The sequence below is a fragment of the Lepisma saccharinum genome, chromosome 2 (genome assembly GCF_977018435.1).
Source record: "Lepisma saccharinum chromosome 2, izLepSacc3.1, whole genome shotgun sequence".
In the NCBI taxonomy this organism is placed as follows: domain Eukaryota; kingdom Metazoa; phylum Arthropoda; class Insecta; order Zygentoma; family Lepismatidae; genus Lepisma; species Lepisma saccharinum.
The window spans coordinates 97,047,692-97,067,952 of NC_139230.1; positions in this window are offsets into that span (position 1 = coordinate 97,047,692).

Consider the following 20,261-nt stretch of genomic DNA (forward strand, 5'->3'; position numbering starts at 1 on the left):
TTGGCATCCTATTTAGCAAGATATGCTCTATGTGTTGCCCGTTCTGTGCTACACACAACGTAAGACGTTTCAGACAGTCATCATAGACACGCAATAACACTGCAGTGTCGACAGAGTCACATGCTTGTTGGATCCGTTGCTGGATATATCGGAGACCGGTGATTTTCTCTTGATAAACTATGGTTTAAGATGACCCTAAAGGTAAAAGTCAAGGGGCATAAGGTCTGGAGAAGGGGTGACAACTTAGTGGGTCCTGTTCGACCAATCCAGTGACCCTGGACCCACTGCCTGAAGCATAACGCGTAGTGCGGAGGCCCGCCGTCCTGCTGGAAAAAGGCTGGTAATTTGCCGTCTGGGTTCATCAGTGAGAGGAACATATCTTCCTGGAGAATATTCAGATATCTCTCCCCATTCAGATTGCCATGGATGAAGACAGGTCCCACAATTCGGATGTTTCATATCCAACACCACACTATTGCATTTGCCGCACCAACTTCCATACATGGATCTGTCCACAATGGGTTGCTATCTGACCAATAACGATGATTCTCTTTATTTACCTCATCGTTCCAGAAGAATATGGTCTAATCGCTAAACAGAACCTTAGTTAAGAACTGCTGCATTTGAATTTTGTTGGACTGCCACTTGTAAGTATGGATCTCTGACTGACTCCTGACACTAAGTCAAACGCCGGGTACTGCGTTTCGGGCTCTTGACCAAGGATGCCACAATTGCCGTTCCTGTTTCTTCGTCGGTAGCTGTTCTCTTGCGGTCCACTACGTTCTTTGTCGCACTAGGATCCAGTCTCCTTAAACTTCTGCTTTACACGCAACACTGTGGTATGAGATGTCATCTCTCTCTGGATGTCGGGCATTGAAATCTTCTGCAATGACCCTGGCACTGCGCTCCCCACTTATAACAACAATTTCGATCCGTTCTTGGAGAGTTAGGGCTATGTTAGATCACCTGGAACAAATAAATACCAATCCATTACATTACGCCAAATGTGAACTTCAACGTCAAAAATATCCTCACCAAATGAAGTTAGGGGGAAAATAACTGCATATTCTTATTCCTGAGGAAACGCACATGTAAAATGATATGCTACATGACCCCGTTCCTATTTGAAAATCTGAATGTAATTTCAAGATGGAGGCTTTTCAGATGGCCACCATGATACACACTAGCCCCATCTGGTGTGCCCCCACCACAATAAACAATATCCGAATTTTCATCGCCCTTCGTCAAGTCGTTTTCAAATTAAAAGGGTGGTGCCTTTTGCCTCAGCCTGTAGTAAGGCGATGTTCATTTGTGTCCACCTCTTCACATTTTCAACACTCATTTGTTGGTAATACGTACTTTTATATCATTTAGTCTGAGATTTGTTGGAACTTTATCATGTGCTAGTGTGTACCACTTGCTACGCATGTCCTTGTCAAGGAAGGTATTATGAAGATTTCGCTGTATGTTAGCCCAAGGCACTACGTAGGAAGTTTTTTTTTAATTTCGGCTACTCCGCAAGAAAAGTAGTCGTTTGTAAAGTTCATGCAAATGTTTTGACATAGTACTTCCTTCAAATATACAGGGAAATCAACGTAACTCCATTTTTGAAGAAACACTCAAACAGTTGACGAGAAAGTGAATCTCTTAAACTCCCTCAGCCTTCATATTTACAACAAGCACGCGCCCGTGAAAAGAAAAAGAGTTTCGAGAGCCCCCAGCCCGTGGATCACCCCCGAGATTCTGCAGCTGATGTCCCGTAGGGATGCAGCTTACAGGCGGTATAAGTCCACACTCAAAGCAAACCTGGAATCAGTACACGATTATTTCGAAGAATACCGCATTCTTCGGAATCGGTGCACCCAGGAAATACGAAAGAGAAAGTTTTGCTTTGCGGGACAACTATTAAACTACAGATCGCAGCCGAAATCGCTGTGGAATAAACTTAAAATGTTCGGCGTTGGGAAAAAATATGATAGTAATGAAATTGTTGGCATCTCCACAGAAGAACTAAATGGCCACTTCCAAAACGTATCAGGTATAAATCCTGAAATTAAGAAACGTACAATCGACTCCATAAGTGTTCATAAAAGCAACAACAACAATAGTTTCGATTTCTCTTTTATAACGCATGAAAAGGTCCAAACTACAATTAATAAAATCAAATCCAATGCAACCGGAGCAGACGAAATTTCTATTAACATGTAAAAGTATATCGCTACCCACATCTCACCCGCAATTACAGATATTTTCAACACATCCCTGTACACTGGCACATTCCCAAGCATTTGGAAACTCGCTCACATACGCCCCCTGGCTAAAATCACCAACCCAGTAAGAGCTGAAGATTTTCGACCGATCAGTATTCTCCCAACTTTGTCAAAAGTATTTGAAAACATCGTTCACGAGCAAATTTTTAACTATGTGCAATCGAAAAAATTGTTAAACCCCTTCCAGTCCGGTTTCCGCCCACATCACAGCACCAGCACAGCGCTCATTAAAGTGGTGGATGATGTAAGGTCGGCGATGGATAAGAGATATTTGACAATGCTAGTTCTCCTCGATTACAGCAAAGCCTTCCAAACCGTAGACCACGATATCCTTCTGGCGAAATTGTCATTTTATTTCAACTTTTCCCAACCCGCTGTTGACTGGGCTCGCTCATATTTAGCAGCCAGACAGCAAAGCACATTCGTTTCTGACAATAAGTCGTCGTGGCTGCCGACGAATTACGGTGTACCCCAAGGTAGCGTCCTGTCTCCGCTGCTGTTCTCCATGTACGTAAATGATATATCTGGAAACTTTCAATCGACAAATTACCATCTGTACGCTGATGACGTCCAATATTATTTGTCGTTCCCTAAAAAAAGCATCAATATGGCCATCAAAACCCTAAACGATGATATTATGAACGTCTGCAAGTGGTCTCAGGCAAACGGTCTGCGAGTAAATGCTGAGAAAACGAAATGTATTTTAATTGGCTCACGTCAGCTAATTTCCACAACAGAGAAGTCCTCCATCCCTGACATTCTTGTCGAAGGAAACCCCATTTCGTTGTCGCTTTCGGTCAAAGACCTGGGAGTCGCTGTGGACGAAAACCTCACTTGGAGTGACCATGTGAAGGCCATATGTAAAAAATCCTACGCAGCATTACACTCGCTGTACCGCCTTAAAAATATTTTACCACAAGAAGTAAAAAAAAACACTCGTGGAGTCCTTAGTTCTGTCAGTAGTGTAAAAACCCCTATTATAAACCCGAGAAAGTATGAACCCCCCTCATGCAGATTTGGCTACACTTAAAACAAGCTCAACATGCCCATATGAGCTTTTTGCTCAAGTGTGGAACCCTGTCTAATCCAAGATTTTTGTAAAAATGCCCTCGGGAATTTCCTGAGAAAGTATGACCCCCCTCAGATTGATTTGTCTACACTTACAAAAGGCACTTCTGTGAGATTGTTGTCCATAAACCTGTCAAAAATATGCCCCTCTTGATATTTTTTTTGGCCACACCTAAAACTACGCCAAACGTATTAACACACACACACCCACACACACACACTGACCTTGACCTTGACCTTGAGATGACCTTGACCTTGACCATTTTTTCGATTATTTTTTCGATTATTTTTTCGATTATTTTTCGATTATTTTTTCGATTATTTTTTTCGATTATTTTTTCGATTATTTTTTCGATTATTTTTTCGATTATTTTGACCTTGACCTTGAGATGACCTTGACCTTGACCACACCCACCCACATACACACCTACACCCACCCACACCCACCCACATACACACCCACACACACCCACACCCACCCACATACACACATACACCCACCCACACCCACCCACATACACACCCACACACACCCACACACACCCACATACACACCCACACCCACCCACACCCACCCACACCCACCTACATACACACCCACACACACCCACACCCACCCACACATATTTACTTCCGGTCCACTTGTGGCCTATTTCTGGTTTATTTATACTGCATCATGTTTGCAACATATTATTACCCAATATTATGCATTAGACGTGTTGTTTTCTGATTGGATGGTTATGACATAATGTGATGATGTGTTATATTCTGATTGGCTTATTGTTTCAGATGCTTTCAATGCGGTCCGTGCTTAGGGTATATAAAGAGATTTTGCATTGCATATCAGCCAGTATTGTGAGAGTTGTTGAAGAGTAAGGGTGTGTTGTTGCAGTGCTGCTCATATTTTTTAAACACAAAAATATTGCAGATTTGTATAAATTGAATTACAAATCTATTTGATTTTATATATAGAATTTTTAACAACCTGTCATAGGTTTATTAAGTATAAAGTTTTGATTTGGACCCCAAGAAATTTTATATAAATACCAAAGCCAAAAATATTAACACACATACACACATACACACACACAAAAAATATACAAAACACACTGCTGAACCCAACTGATATTTTTTATTAAGCATAGAATTTTGATTTGAATCCCAAGAAATTGTATATAATAAACAACAACAAAAATGCCAAATCAAAAATATTGTAATCAATGCAAAAAGAATATATCCAGCCCCAATTGGGCTAAGCATCAAAAGATTTGTAATCCAGACAAATGCAGAACTCCCACAAAAATATGCCCAAAATGCCATAGAAAATATAATCTGGAATACTTCACTTATAAACATAAAGGTACTTGCTCTGCACAGTCATCAACATTGCCCCCACAACCATCTACATCTGGTCTGAAAAGGAAGCATGAAGCACCTGTTAATGCTAGAGCAGCAAAGCAGCCACGCTATGAACCCAATCATAGCAGTTTTAACGGCCAATTAAGGGATCACCGTTTTGTATCAGAGCCAAGATGTGACATTAAGAATTTTTTGAACAGTATAAATCCAGATGTGCAGGCAGTTCTAAATGCACAAAATGGCTCTTATAAGCTGTCTCTCAAATTGTTTACACAATATAAGAAGCCAAATGGCACAAAATTTACACAGCCCCACATAACAGAAACTGTACCGGTATATTTAAATGCAAATTCAGACAAAATAATAAGCAGTTTGATAATTCAATTGAATATTAAACACTCTGAATTTGCAGCAAAAGAGTCTGGATGGAGCCTATGCGGTTCTCCACACAAGTTTTATATTAATATTTCTGAATTCGACCCATTACAAGGTTCTACATATCTGCCATTACCTGTCAATATTAAAAACAAAAGAGCCGTGGTTAATATTGAAAATAACGATGAGAAATGCTTTTTGTGGTGTATTTTAGCTGCTTTGTATCCAGTTTCAAGGGATCCTCAGAGAATAACTTATTATAAACAAAATGAAAATGATTTTGATGAAGCAATGGAGGGTTTAGAATATCCAATGTCTGTTCGGAATATTGATAAATTTGAAAAAAAGGCCCGGGATATTAATGGTAAACAATTATCTATTAATGTATTTACTTGTTCTACTGGCCGTGGCAATTGCTTGATAGATCCTCTCAGAATCAGTACACTTGATGATGAATCTGCCATTCCGATTGATCTGCTCTTAATTAAAGGGGATGGTACACACCATTATACTCTGATACAAAATCTTGAAGCTTTAGTCAGAACACAACTAGACAAAACTCATAGAATATTCAAGTTGTGCAGAAGATGTTTGTCTGTATTTGATGGTCAAAAAATGGTGAAAGGGGTTCGGGAAGAGAATGCAGAAATTGCTAAAAACATTGAGCATCTGAAATACTGTGGGAATCATAAACCTGTTCATATGCTTATGCCTAGCCCAAATGAAAATGCAAAATTCAAAAAGTTTGAAGCCCTGTTGGAACACCCAGCATATATAGTCTGTGATTTTGAATCAAACCTCAAACCTCTTGCATTCTGTAGCCCAGATCCTGATGAACCTTCAATTACACCATACCAGTTACATGAACCTTCCAGTTTTTATTATGTGGTTGTACAGGATGGGGTTGTTAGTAAAGAACATTTATACATGGGAGCAGATGCCATCAAAGAATTTGCACATAGAATAGAAAATGAGTGCCATGACATAGCATCTAATATCTTATTAAAATCAAAACCCATGTTGCCTTTAACAGAGAAACAGATTGAAGATTTCAACAATGCAGAAAAATGCCCGGTATGTGATTCTGAATTTTCAGATGCAAATAACAAGGTGAAACACCATTCTCATACAGATGGTAAATTCTTAATGGCCCTGTGTAATAGCTGCAATATTAAGATCCAGAGACCAAAATTTGTCCCTATATTTTGCCATGGTGCATCCAATTATGATTTTCATCATTTGATCAGGTACGAGGGGTTTGACAAGCAGAATTTAAATATTTTAGCTGAAAATAATGAGAAATATATTGCCATTAGCAAAATAATTAAAGTTAATGGTGTTTCTATTCACTTAAGATTTCTTGATTCATACAGAATTTTATCGGCTAGCCTGGCTACACTGGCCACTCAATTATCTGATGATCAATTCAAAATCACATGTGCTTTGTTTCCAAATCAGGACCTGAAATTAATTAGGCGGAAGGGTGTATATCCATATGATTATGTTACAGATTTTTCTAAATTTGATGAGTGTTCTCTGCCACCACAACAAGAGTTTTACAGCAAAATCAGAGGATCTGGAATCACTGATGATGATTATCACCATGCCCAGTTGATGTGGAACAATTTAAAATGCCAGAAATTTGGTGATTATCACAAGGCTTATTTAAAACTTGATGTCACTCTCTTAGCTGATATATTGCAGGCATTCAGAAAATCTTCCATGCAAAATTATAAGCTGGATCCAATGTATTTTTACAGTGCTCCGGGCCTAGCATGGTCTGCAATGTTTTTAAACACTAAAATGCAATTGGATCTGATCCAGGATCAAGATATGTATCTGTTTATGGAACAATGTATAAGAGGGGGCATGGTGCAATGCTCTCAGAGATATGCCAGAGCAAATAACAAATATATTCCCGATTATGATCCAGCACAGCCATCAAATTATATACTGTATGTAGATGCAAACAGCCTGTATGGTTATGCTATGATGAAAAACTGCCATATGCAGGGCTTGAGTGGGTTGAAGATTTCAATATGGAAGATCTTAAGGATTATGATGACAGTAACTATGGCCTGTTCTTAGAGGTTGATCTGACAATTCCTGATGATTTACACAACACATTTTCTGATCTGCCCCCAATTCCTGAGGTTAAGTGTTCACCTGGCTCTAAACAGAAGAAATTGATGATGACTATGGAGCCGAAACAGGATTATGTCATATATTACAAAAACCTACAGTTCCTGATGAATCATGGTGTTCAAGTGACCAAAATTGGAAAAGTTTTGAGGTTCAGGCACTCAAGATGGTTGAAACCATATATTGATACAAACACAGAGCTTCGAACATCTGCAATAAGCCAATTTGATAAGACCTTGTTTAAATTGATGGTCAATTCAGTGTATGGCAAAACAATTGAAAATGTCAGAAAACATATTGATGTTAAAATAATTACTGACCCCAGCCGGAGCAAGAAATTGATTGCAAAGCCCAACTTCAATTACAGAAGAATTTATGATGAGAATATGGCACTTTTCAACATGAAAAAAACAAATATTAAGTTTGATAAGCCTATTTATGTAGGGGCTGTGATATTGGAATTGGCCAAATTACACATGTTAAAATTGTATTATGATGTGTTGAAACCTTTTTATGGTGATTGTGTAAAATTGATGTACATGGACACAGATAGTTTTGTTCTTGATATTCAAACAGAAGATGTTTATCAAGATATGGCACAGCCTGAATTGTTTAAATATTTTGATACCAGTGAACATACAGAGATTCAACACCACAACAAAAAGGTGCCTGGCAAGTTAAAAGATGAGACACTTGGTGATGTTATTGTGGCATTTGCTGGGTTAAGGGCCAAGATGTACAGTTTTGAAACATGTAGTGGCGCTGTTGCCAAAAAGGCCAAGGGCATTGGCAGAGTAACTGTGGACAAAGAGCTTGAATTTGAGGATTACAAAAATTGTCTCAAATCATGTAGCACAATCAGAACATCAGAAAATAGAATTCAGAGTGTGGATCACTTATTGACTAGCAATATTGTAAGAAAAGTGGCTCTGGACCCACATGATGATAAGAGATGCATTTTATCATGTGGCATACATACTCTACCATGGGGTTATTGTGATTTGAAAAATAGCAATCAATGCACAATTACAGAGCATGATTTGAAATAAATAAACATGCCTATGAACTTATTTGGGTTCAAAAAACAGGCTATTATGGACCTGCCAACAGCACAACCCTCTTCTGATATGATATCTAAACTAAGTGCTTTGTTAATTATTCATCTGAACAGCATACTTACAGATGTTGATGATGAAACAGGTAAAACATTGTACATATTTAACAATAATTTAAATCATTACCAATTACCTGTAGGTGGTCAATTGCAATTTATTACAACCCCTGAGGGTAATGTCAAGATTTCAGTAGGAAGAAATATTTATAGAATTAAGCACTCAAACATGATTTCTGGCACTGTATATACTGTTTCTGCTGGTGACTGCTTATATATTGAGGTCCCGGGATCATATGACAAGCTTATACCTTTTTTTATAGAATTAAGAATTAGATATTCAATAATAAATAACCACTAAAACAAAAATGCCTAATGATATATTTGGCCATACAAGACATGAAGATCACAGTGATGAGATTCTGATGCTTGATGTCAGAGTCAAGAAATTAAGAAGTGATTTACAAGCTTTACAAACCACACTCAATGCCAGTCTTCAATTAGAAATTACAAATTTACAATGTTCTTAAAATTGATTCTGAACTCAAAGTGCTGCTTCAGAAATATACTGATCTGGCAACATTGGATAATTTTCAAAGTTTAGAAGAAGCTGTAGCAGCTCTTCAAGCCAAATTTAAGACCCAGGCCACCAACTCTGAGCAATTGAAACAACAATTGGAAGAGCAGATAAATAATGTCCAGACACAGCTCCAAACAATTGTCAAAAGCATAAAATCACAAGAAGATTTTGATCTAGTGATTTCCACTCTAAAAGAACAGATTCAATCATTCCAAATACCTAATCTGGACCCTCTGAACAATGCCATAGCCGAGGTTAAAGAAAAAATTGAGATACTTGAAAATTTTATGAACAACTTGCCATCTTCTGATGCTTTGAGTGCAATAACTCGGAGTGTTGCCAATATTAAGCTGCAACTTGAAACATATGAAGATTTTGGAAAAATTCAAAGTACCATAACCCATCTTGAGGGTACAATAGCAGCAGTGCAAAGTGATTTGACAAATGTACAAGAATCTCTAGAATCCCGCCTGCCTGGTATTGTAGACACACTTGTCAGTGTCCAGCAACAGATCACTGAATCTGAGCTATCTCATTTTCATCACTTGATCGATGATATCCAAACAAAACTTGAAATTTTACAACAATCAACACCCACTCAGGCAGATATAACCCTGCTCCAAAATGCTATGCAAAATGTGGCTGATGCTTCTGAATTAAACAATGTAAAATTGGCACTTGAATCTTTGCAAAATACTGTAACAAATCTGCCTACATCACAGGAACTTAAAAATATTAAGAGAGCAGTGAATCGCATATTGAAATCAGAAGATACCAAGAATATCCAGACAGAGATCAAACAACTCACTCAGACAGTGGCCACTCTACCAACTAATCAACATATTAATGAACTGCATGCCCTGTTTGAGGATATCAGAAGACAGGTCCATGATCTTACTGCTCAAAATTCAAAATTGGCAGTTATTGAAAATTTACAGCAAATTGTAGCTAATATGAAGCAACAGCTAGGGACCATGGAATCCAATCAAGCAAATGCTCTGTCTGTTTTTGCCACCCAGCTTCAAGAGATTGTGCAACAATACAAGAAACTTATTGTGGACATAAAAATCAAGCCAGGCCATGATGATGTTGTTAGGACCATCAATGAGCATCTTGAATCTGTAACAAGCAGGTTGCTTACAGCAGAAAAAGAAATAACAGGCATAATCGAGAATCCAAAACATACAGTAATTCTTGAATTGTACAGCATCCCCAACAAAGAATATGATTCACCATTTACACCAGGTGGCAAAATATATATGCTGTCCCCTGCACAATTTTATTACCAGTTTTTTGTTGGGGGCACACTGAGACCAATCAAGATCAAATATTGGCTTCAACCACAGGCACACCACTACCCCACATTATCAATAACAAATGCTGACAACAAAGTAAAAATCACCAGTGTAGAGTTAGAGGATTTTACAGATCCCAATACATTAGAAACAGCCTATGTTGAAGATGATGGCTCTCTGGAATTTAAAATACAAATAGGGGACAAATTATATTTAGAAAATCCTGTAGTATCAGCTGCTGAACACCCCATAGTTGCAATATTCTTGTTTACATATTATGTCTAGAGAAATTATTGTTGATGAATTACACAGACAAGCCAGACATAATTATAAGAGACTGCCAGTAGTTACAAAAAGCATAGATGATTTATGGCAGTGCGACTTGGTGGAAATGGCAAGTGGACAGCTGAAAAACTTAGACAAAATCAACAAGGGCTACAAGTATCTACTCACTGTCATAGACACAGTTTCAAAATTTGCCTGGGCTGTGCCACTCAAATCCAAGACTGGAAAATGTGTTACAGAAGCCTTCAGGACAATCATCAATCAGAGTGGAAGATCACCGCGCTATTTGCAAACAGATAATGGCAAAGAATTTTATAATTCTGTGTTCCAACAATTTATTAAAAGCCAGTCAATACAACATTATTCGAGTTACAGTGATCTCAAGGCCTCAATTGTAGAGAGATTCAACAAAACCCTAAAAAATCTTATTTATAAACAATTTACACTTCAAGGTAATTATAAATGGCTTAATATTCTTCCAGAACTTCTACATAAATATAACAACTCGGTTCATTCCACAATCAACATGACACCCTCTGAAGTAACTTCATCTGATGAGCAAAAATTGATCAGGACTGTTTATTATCCCAGATACCAGCCAACAACAAGAAAGGCCAAATACAAGGTGGGTGATCAAGTAAGAATCAGCAAATATAAGCACTTATTCAAAAGAGGCTTTACAAGAAACTGGAGCACTGAATTATTTACAGTGGTTCAAATTAAACCTGGGACCCTTAACACATATATAATAAAAGATCACCGAGGAGAAATTCTCAAAGGCAGATTCTATGAAGAAGATCTCAGCAAAATTAAACAGCCTGACACATATCTCATAGAAAAAATCATCCGCAGAAAAGGCAACAAGTTATTTGTCAAATGGCTAGGTCATCCGGAAAACAGCTGGATCGATGCAGACAAAGTGATAATATGAGCACCTGGGATGTTATAAAAAGGTTGCCAGAACCTGAACAGCAGATTAAGAGAAATGGCAAGTTGCTGCCTGAAAATATTAGATGTCTTATTGTTGGGCCATCGGCTTGTGGTAAAACTACACTAATGATTGATAATTTTTTATTGGCACCCAACTGGTTAGACTGGAAAAACAGGCACTTGTATGTCTTCTCTAAGAGCTTGGAACAATTAAAATATCAGCAGCTGATGAAGCTATATGATGGATTGGATATTGCCACTTTTGAATCAGATGTTAAGCCACTTCATGAATGTCTCGATAATTCTGTTGTTGTGTTTGATGACATTATACTGGATAATCAAAACAAGGTTAGAAATTTCTTTACACAGGGCCGACACAAAAACATTGATTGCTTCTACCTGGCACAGACTTTTTCTAAAATACCGAAGCAGCTGATCCGAGACAACAGCAATTTTATATGTGTGTTTCATCAAGATCATACCAACCTCAAACACATACATGATGAATATGTAGGTGGGGAATTGAGCTACAATGATTTTTCCAAGTTTTGCAGTAGGTGCTGGAACCAGGACAGTTATGGGTTTGTCACAATTGATATGACAAGAAAACCCAATAGTGGTAAATATAGAAATAAAATTAACAATTTTCTAGACATTGAAACATATATAAATAACCATGAAAAGGCCAATCATTGATGATCTTAAATTAAGAGATTATCTTGTAAAAAGATTTAAGGGATGGAAATCACAGAACCGAGGAATTTATGAACAACACAAACAAACAGAACAGCCTATTATTGATGCTATTAGTGAATTAGGTAAAAATATCAAAACTGTTACAGAGCAAAATCAAATTTTGATCACAGAGCTTGTACCTGTAGCTGCTAGGAACATATTAGATTATCCAATCACCCCACTTTCCAGTATTCATACACCTAGTCCTGTTGCTCCTCGAAGAATTGAAGCTACTCTGGATCCTATTGAATTGGGTCTTCTTGCTCAAAAATATTTAAGCACACCTAAAGACAACAAAGATGAGGTCTTTGGCTTATATGCTGACACAGAGCGTGATGGTAGCATCATACATAGAATTGGCAATTTCAGAGTAACATTTATGGGAGATGATCTAATTGTATATTCAGAATCTCATCTTGGAGAAAAAGGTGGTTTTGTTAAATATCCCGGCACACCTGGGTTGTGGGAACTGATGACTAGGAAAAGACCTGGCAGCTATACAGATCAAGATTATGAGCATTACAAAGAAATATTAATAAAATCAGATGCTCTATACCAGAACAATGATCCCACACAAAAAAGAGTCAAGTCTAGCAGTGGAGCAAAATATAACAACTTAATCAAGCCCATATGGTCACAAATTAAGACTGGCAGTGGAATCAAACAATACAACACCCTGCCTAAAGAATTTGTGTGGGTTGATGATGTCAGGAAACTTGTAGACAGGTTATTGGTGATAGCTGGGGAGGAAAATGCTGGCAACCACAATTTTTACAATGAAAAGGTTGGAATTATGGACATGATAAGCACAAAATTGTCTAATTTTATAGTGAATGACACTAAGGGGATTGGATATCTTATAAAAATTATTAATACTCTACCACCTAAATTTTGGAATATTTCTGAGGGCCGGGGGTTGGTTAATGACATTATAAACAAGCTGCCATTTGAACTACACATTCCAGGCTATCGGTATTGTGGTCCCGGTACAAAATTGGACCATAGATTAAACAGAGGTGATCCTGGTGTTAATCCCCTAGATGCTGCTTGTAGAGACCATGACATAGCATACAACACACATTCTGATCTTGACAAGAGACATGTTGCAGACAAGAAATTAGAAGAGGCTGCATTTGGTAGATTTGTAAGCAAAAATGCTTCTTTAAGTGAAAAAATAGCAGCATTGGGGACCACCATATCTATGAACACCAAACAAAAACTGGGGTGGGGGCTGTGAATATGTATATAATAAACCTAGAATGAAGGCCAAGGGTGTTATGTATCAAATACCTTATGCAGGTCTTAAATCTCTTAAAACTATTGATAGTCTTTTAACCAAAAAGCAGCGCAAGAAAAAAAGCTCTTGTATTGCCAAGGGCCATGGTATGAAATTGTTGCTTAGTACCCCCCAATTAAAAAAATTACAACAATCTAGAAAAAAATCACATGTGGGGGGTTTCATATTTACTATCCCGGCCATCTTAGCAGCACTTGGGGCTGTTGGGAGCTTGGCTGGGGGATCAGCTGCCATAGCAAAAACAGTAATAGATGCCAAGAAAAATAAGGCAGAATTAGATGAATTGAAGCGCCATAACCTGGCCATGGAGAAACAAGGCAAATGTGTTAAGAGAGCCATGAATAAGTTTAAAAAAAACAAGAGCCGCTTACAAACAAAGATATTGAAGCTTTAATCAAGCCACTGGGCATCAAAAATTTTAGAGGTGTGTACATGTCTGATTCTTTACCAGAACAACCACTCAACAAAGAGTGTGGCATTGTTAATTTGGATAAGTTCAAAAATCAGGGCACTCACTGGATTTGTTATCTTAAATATTTAAACAATGAGGCATTTGTGTTTGATTCATTTGGACGTGTTCCACCTGAAAATTTAATAAAGTTTCTAAATTCAGCTAATCTTTATTACAATAATGCCCGTGTTCAAAATTTCAAAGATGTTAATTGTGGACATTTGTGTTTATCTGTTCTCAGATATCTGTCTCAAATAAATAAACCATCAATTGAAGACTTTCAAAAGGCCCTGTGGTATTTAAAACATCATGGGGGCATTCCATCTCACCAGCCAAAATTCAATATTGAAACCCAGATTACATGATGATATAGTGTATCCCAAAACAATAGCTCTCAGAGCACTTTATGGCATGTACTTGATCCCTAATATTACACACCACAACAACAAAATTGCAGTAGGGGATCAAAAAATTGTCATCACTCCAGGGCAGTATAATCTGTCCACTCTAAATGCTCAATTACCCAGAGGTATAGTATTAACTCAAAATTCTGTCACTCACAGAGTAGAGATTGTATCTGCTACAGAAACAGTGGATCTGGGTACTATAGGAGAGCTGTTAGGCTTTGAGAACAACACAAAACTTGAACCAGCCATCAAACACACTGCTATTAATATACCTAAATTCTTAGCCATAGGGACTCTGAATATTCACTGTAATGTGGCTGAGGGTATGATCACCAAATCAAATGGCATAGGCATTCACAAACAAACTGGCATCATTGCAACATTTAAACCTAATTCTGAATTTATGGAGCCCATCATCTACACTCCATCCCCAACATTATATTTTCCTGTGTGCCATAATAGAATAGATTACATTGAGTTAATGGTCACTAATGAAAAAGAAGAATTAGTTGATTTTGCTGGAGCCACAACAACTGCAATCATAGAGATTAATATTTAAATAAAAATACATACAAAAAAAAATGGAAAATATTGAGAGTTATGAGCTACAATCATTCCCTCCAAACAGGAGGACATTTGCAAATTTAAATCAACCCAACACAGAAATTGAGGTTGATCTTGATGTGGGGGATGGCTTTATACACCCCCACAGAGCAGATCTATACATCAAATTTGATGTTGTAAAGCTCGATGGAACAGATTATCCGGCAAATTCAAATATAAGATTGGTGGATAATTTTGTGCCGCATCTGTTCTCTGAAATTGAGATCAGAAAGCATGGTGTTGTTATAAACGGAGTGGATTATCCCGGCATTACCTCCACAGCTTTGGCCACACTAAAATTATCCAAAACCGAGGCTTCTTACTACAAAATAGGTGGATTTGAGGCTGGTGATAAAATTATATCTAAGAGCCACACAGTGCTGTTCCCAATGCGCCTGTTGCCAGGATTCTTCTCAGATTACAAAGATATTATGTGGAAGGGTGGTTTAAGAATCACATTTAGAAGAGCTGCCAATGATAATAATGCTTTGATGAGGTACAGTACATTAAATTCTACAGGGGAAGCTCTGCCCAATACCCTACCTGATGAAGGCAAATGCATTATTCAGACTATGGAGCTAAGAATCCCAGTTGTTGAATATGAAGCCAGTTATGCTCTTAAATACAAAGCAGATATAATAAAAAATCCACAAGTACCTTTACAATTTTATACATATCAATGTGTACAGAAGCCTGCCGCTGGTATTTATTATGAGTTTGATGCTACAAATTCATTCTCCAGTATACAATATGACATGCCGGATTTTGTGGTGGTACTGTTTCAGACTGGAAGACACAATAATCAGGAAAAAAATTCAAGTAGATTTGATAACTGCAACATCAAGAACATATATCATAAAAATGGCAGAAATGAGGTATTTCCTAGAGAAAATTATAATTTAGACATGTCCAAGGATGATTTCCTTAAATTATATGAAGCATTTACAGCATACAAAAGGGTCACTACTGGCAATTCTGACATGTATTACACACCAGATGAATTCAAAGCACAGAGACCCATGTTTGTCATCAACACTTCAAAAAGGAAACAAGTTGTGGTTAATGACAGGACAAACATTAAAATTATCTGTGAATTCCAAGATACACTCCCTGATGACACCATATGTAGTGTTATTCTCATAGGTGAAAAATCATATGTTTATGATGTAAGAAATGAGAGGGTCACAGAGCAATTCTAGAAGAATTACATTATCTTAATACTAGATATACAAGTTGAGCCTGGTGCCCAATTGAACTTAAACCGGAAGTAAATATGTGTGTGTGTGGGGGGGGGTGGGTGTGTGTGGGTGTGTGTGGGTGTGTGTGTGTTAATACGTTTGCGTAGTTTTAGGTGTGGTTAAAAAAAATATCAAGAGGGGCATATTTTTGACAGGTTTATGGACAACAATCTCACAGAAGTGCCTTTTATAAGTGTAGGCAAATCAATCTGAGGGGGGTCATACTTTCTCAGGAAATTCCCGAGGGCATTTTTACAAAAATCTTGGATTAGACGGGGTTCCACACTTGAGCAAAAAGCTCATATGGGCATGTTGAGCAAGTTTTAAGTGTAGGCAAATCTGCCAGAGGGGGGTTCATACTTTCTCGCTCCAATAGTATCATCAATTACACTACTTCTGTCTCATATAGACTACTGTGACTTGACATATATTGACCTCAACGGTGAACTAGCAAGACGTCTACAGCGAATACAAAATGCATGTGTGCGCTACATTTATAATATCAAATTTTTTGACCACCTGACCCCGGCTTTCAAGGACCTAGGCTGGTTCGACCTTTCCACTCGCCTCCGCTTTCACGCTCTTACAGCGCTCTACAAAATAGTAAACTCACTAGAGCCGTCCTACCTACTTTCTCGATTTCAACCCCTAAGTTCAGCACACACCTTTGCCACCCGTTCGAGAGACAACTCTCTGCTGGCCATTCCCTCCCACAAGACAACGTTTTATGGAAATTCCTTAACGGTCACTGCTACCAGAGCGTGGAACGACCTCCCCAACGACATAAGAAACTCTTCTTCTCTTCTCCAATTCAAATCAAAATTAACAAATCATCTTCTGGAGTCAACTTACCAGAACTGAAAACAGGGAAATAAAATTAAACCTTCGTGTAAACTTGTAGGACCAACACCCACCGACTTTTTCTGTAATTTGACTATGTTTGTTGCGTGTGTGTTTATGTTTTACGTGTATTTTTTTTTCTTAGTGTGTATGTATTTTTGTCTTTATTTTTTATGTTTTTTGCGTCTTTCTGTTTTATTTTTTCTTGTGTTTTTCTTTTTTTTGGTATCTCAATGTTCTTAGTTTTTATAGATTTCATTTCTTGGTATCTGAAATATTTAGTTTTTTATATATTTAACATACAGTTAGCTATAAAAATCAATTTATAAAATGTAATGTAGAGTTGGTTAAGTGGAAGAAAAGGCTTGTGCCTTAACTTCGCCATCCAAAACAAGGAATAAATAAATAAATAAATAAATTCATAGGACCTTTTTTTAATCTAAATAAGTTGGGTGGAATTTGTTGTGGAAAGTCATTGGTAAATATGTGCAACGACATTGATCGACCCGACAGTCAATGCAATTTCTTTGTACCCGGTGGAGGCACATAGTGGTTCGGATCCCACTTTAAACGCAAGGTCTAGTTTCGATTACCCTATTTGTACATAAAGTGGACTTAAACAACAACTCAATCAATCAATCAAGTAAATACAATTTATATTTTCTAGTTAAAAATTGCGACATGCATTTGTTTTCGATGTTTCACATTTCTAGTTCCCCTGTCATTCGTGTTTTGCAAAGGTTCAGAAAAGTTAAACGAAAGAAATATCCGTACCACACATATCATTGTATGTACACTTCGCAACATCTTATTTGACCGCCCTGAAAAATTTCAAAGTCCGGAATTCGTAAATTTGGCAGCATAGCGCTTCAGAGCCAACTAAGAGTAGCCAACTTTGCAACATTTCTTCTTCCTGAATGAAAACGCTCGTGATTTTTTTTTCATTCTTTCACATTCCATAAAGTAAAGATACCCTAAAGCAGTAATAAAATATATCGGAAGACAAAAAAATGTTAAGTAGAAATACGAATGTTGAAAATATTTCAAGATTCTTCGTTCTGAATTTGAAAATAGGAAACTGTATGTGCATTGTGAAACACTGAACAGGTTCTCATCCACCTGGAAAGAATTGCGGTCACATTTGAATGCAAGAAGGCAAATTTATGATGATTTTATGCGAAATGTTTAGTAAAGATACCTTGCACAACACCAAACGATTCTGCAAAGTGTGTCTTTTCCTTGCTTCTTTGGTGAAAAATGGTTCGAAACTCCGGCACAATGTTGCTTCAACTGAGATTAACGTATTTTACAGAGATTGCTGTTAGCAATCTGCTGGAGTAGTTGGTTAGATGACAGTACTTTCGTTTTTTTACTGTTTTCGTCAAGATCGAAACATCGTAGGTTCAAATCCCACCCTTTCCTTATTATTTTTTTCCTTTTTATTTACCTAGTACGAAGTGTTCTAATAACGTAATATAATATTATATGATATTACTATAAATATTTATGCGATGCATGCTCAGTGGCGGCGATTGGGTATCAAAACTGATGGGGCAAGGTGGGGGAGGAGGAGGGCAGGGACAGTTTCTTTCCCTTGGTAATTAATGTTTAGCATAGTGCTGGGTCATCTGCGCCTCCACACTCCATAATCGTCGGCACTGTGCATGCCTCAAGTAATGCTTCTACTAATGTTTTTAATCTTTCAGTGATTGGCAGGATTTTAGGAAATACTTTTCCTTTCATTCAGCTGTTATAAGTTAACACACAGTATTAAGAACTTACATGTCAACTTTCTCCATCCGGAAATGCTGGACATAAATCGCATGAATATCAACCGAAATATCCAAGAAACGTAGATAAGCATTATCGTCCAAAGTCGTTTACTCCCCGAAAAAGATTTTGCAAAGAAGTAGGTTTGAACCCATGACCTTCCATTCCATAAGCAAACGATCCCCCTACACCGCACGGTTCACGTTATTTTATGCACTCGGTTCGGATCCCACTTTAAACTGTAGGTCCAGTCCCGATTAGCCTTACTATGCATAAAGTTGACTTAAAACACCAAATCAACCAATTCATCTCCTTCTATGATACTGTAGTCGGCCAGCATCGGAAAATACAGTTCGCGTATACCAGAGTGTAATTTCATTTAAACGGACATGATATCAGGTTTAGCATTGTTTTTAAGGGTCAGACAAAAAGTTGATTTTTCATCAACTTCCGGAGCCTAAATAGTAATAATTACCATTGAAAATGTTGGAGGTAGCTTACTTAAAATTTTCTTGCTGAGGGATCGTATTGTCCCATATCTCCACTTTATAATATAGAAAAACATCAAGTTCATATTTCGAAAATGACTTGGAGTTTTCCACCACGAAAATATGTTTTTCATAGTTTGAAGTTCGTTAGTATTATCTTTCAAGGTTTCCATTGTTTTAATTTCACACATATTTTATATTTCATACGTTCCTCTCTCTTTTCATACAGTCTTTGGAAAAAAGCTGAAGTTTCTTGTCAAACGGGGTCTGGTTCAAATGACTCCTTTTCGCTCTACTGTTTCTACTTTAAACAAACAACAAAATTCTTCTCAAGACACGGAATTTTTACACAATTTACAAAATTTGACAAAACGACAATAGATATGTTCATCATTTTTCCCTTTCAGCGTTTCTCGATTTTATCTGAATTCGTTTCCTCATGAAAATTGCCATGAGGAAATTATAGATATGACATTATGTGTGAATTGGTTTCTTCAAACTGGTAGCAAATTTTAACATGAGTTACCTGGAAAAGAGGTAACGTGCTTGATTCTTACGAGGGAGGTCATAGGTTCGATTCTCCACCTAAACAGGATTTTTTTCAGGAGTATATCGTTGGGTGTAAAGTTTATCCACCGTGTTAAGAAGTTAACATTGGTCTCTGTATTTCACGAGCTGAAAGGAAATAGTAAGAGAAAGTTATTTCGATGATAGGAGGAAGTGACAGGCCACGTGGAATGCACAGAATCAAGTTACATAGAGCTAAGTCTGTAATGGTGGTTTCGAATATTGCAAAGTTAGTGCGGAAAGTTTGTTATATCTGATACTCGTACTTTCTGTTCAAAGAAGACAAACATTTTAGATACAAAGGCAGTGACGAATTAACGATCATTATGGGGTTTTGAATTTTTTGTTTGTCGCTCACTATATAAATAATTATTAGTAGTTTCTTATCGAATCGGCCTCCGTCGCAATAACCATTTACTTATGTTAATTGGCGATTTACTATTATTTTTA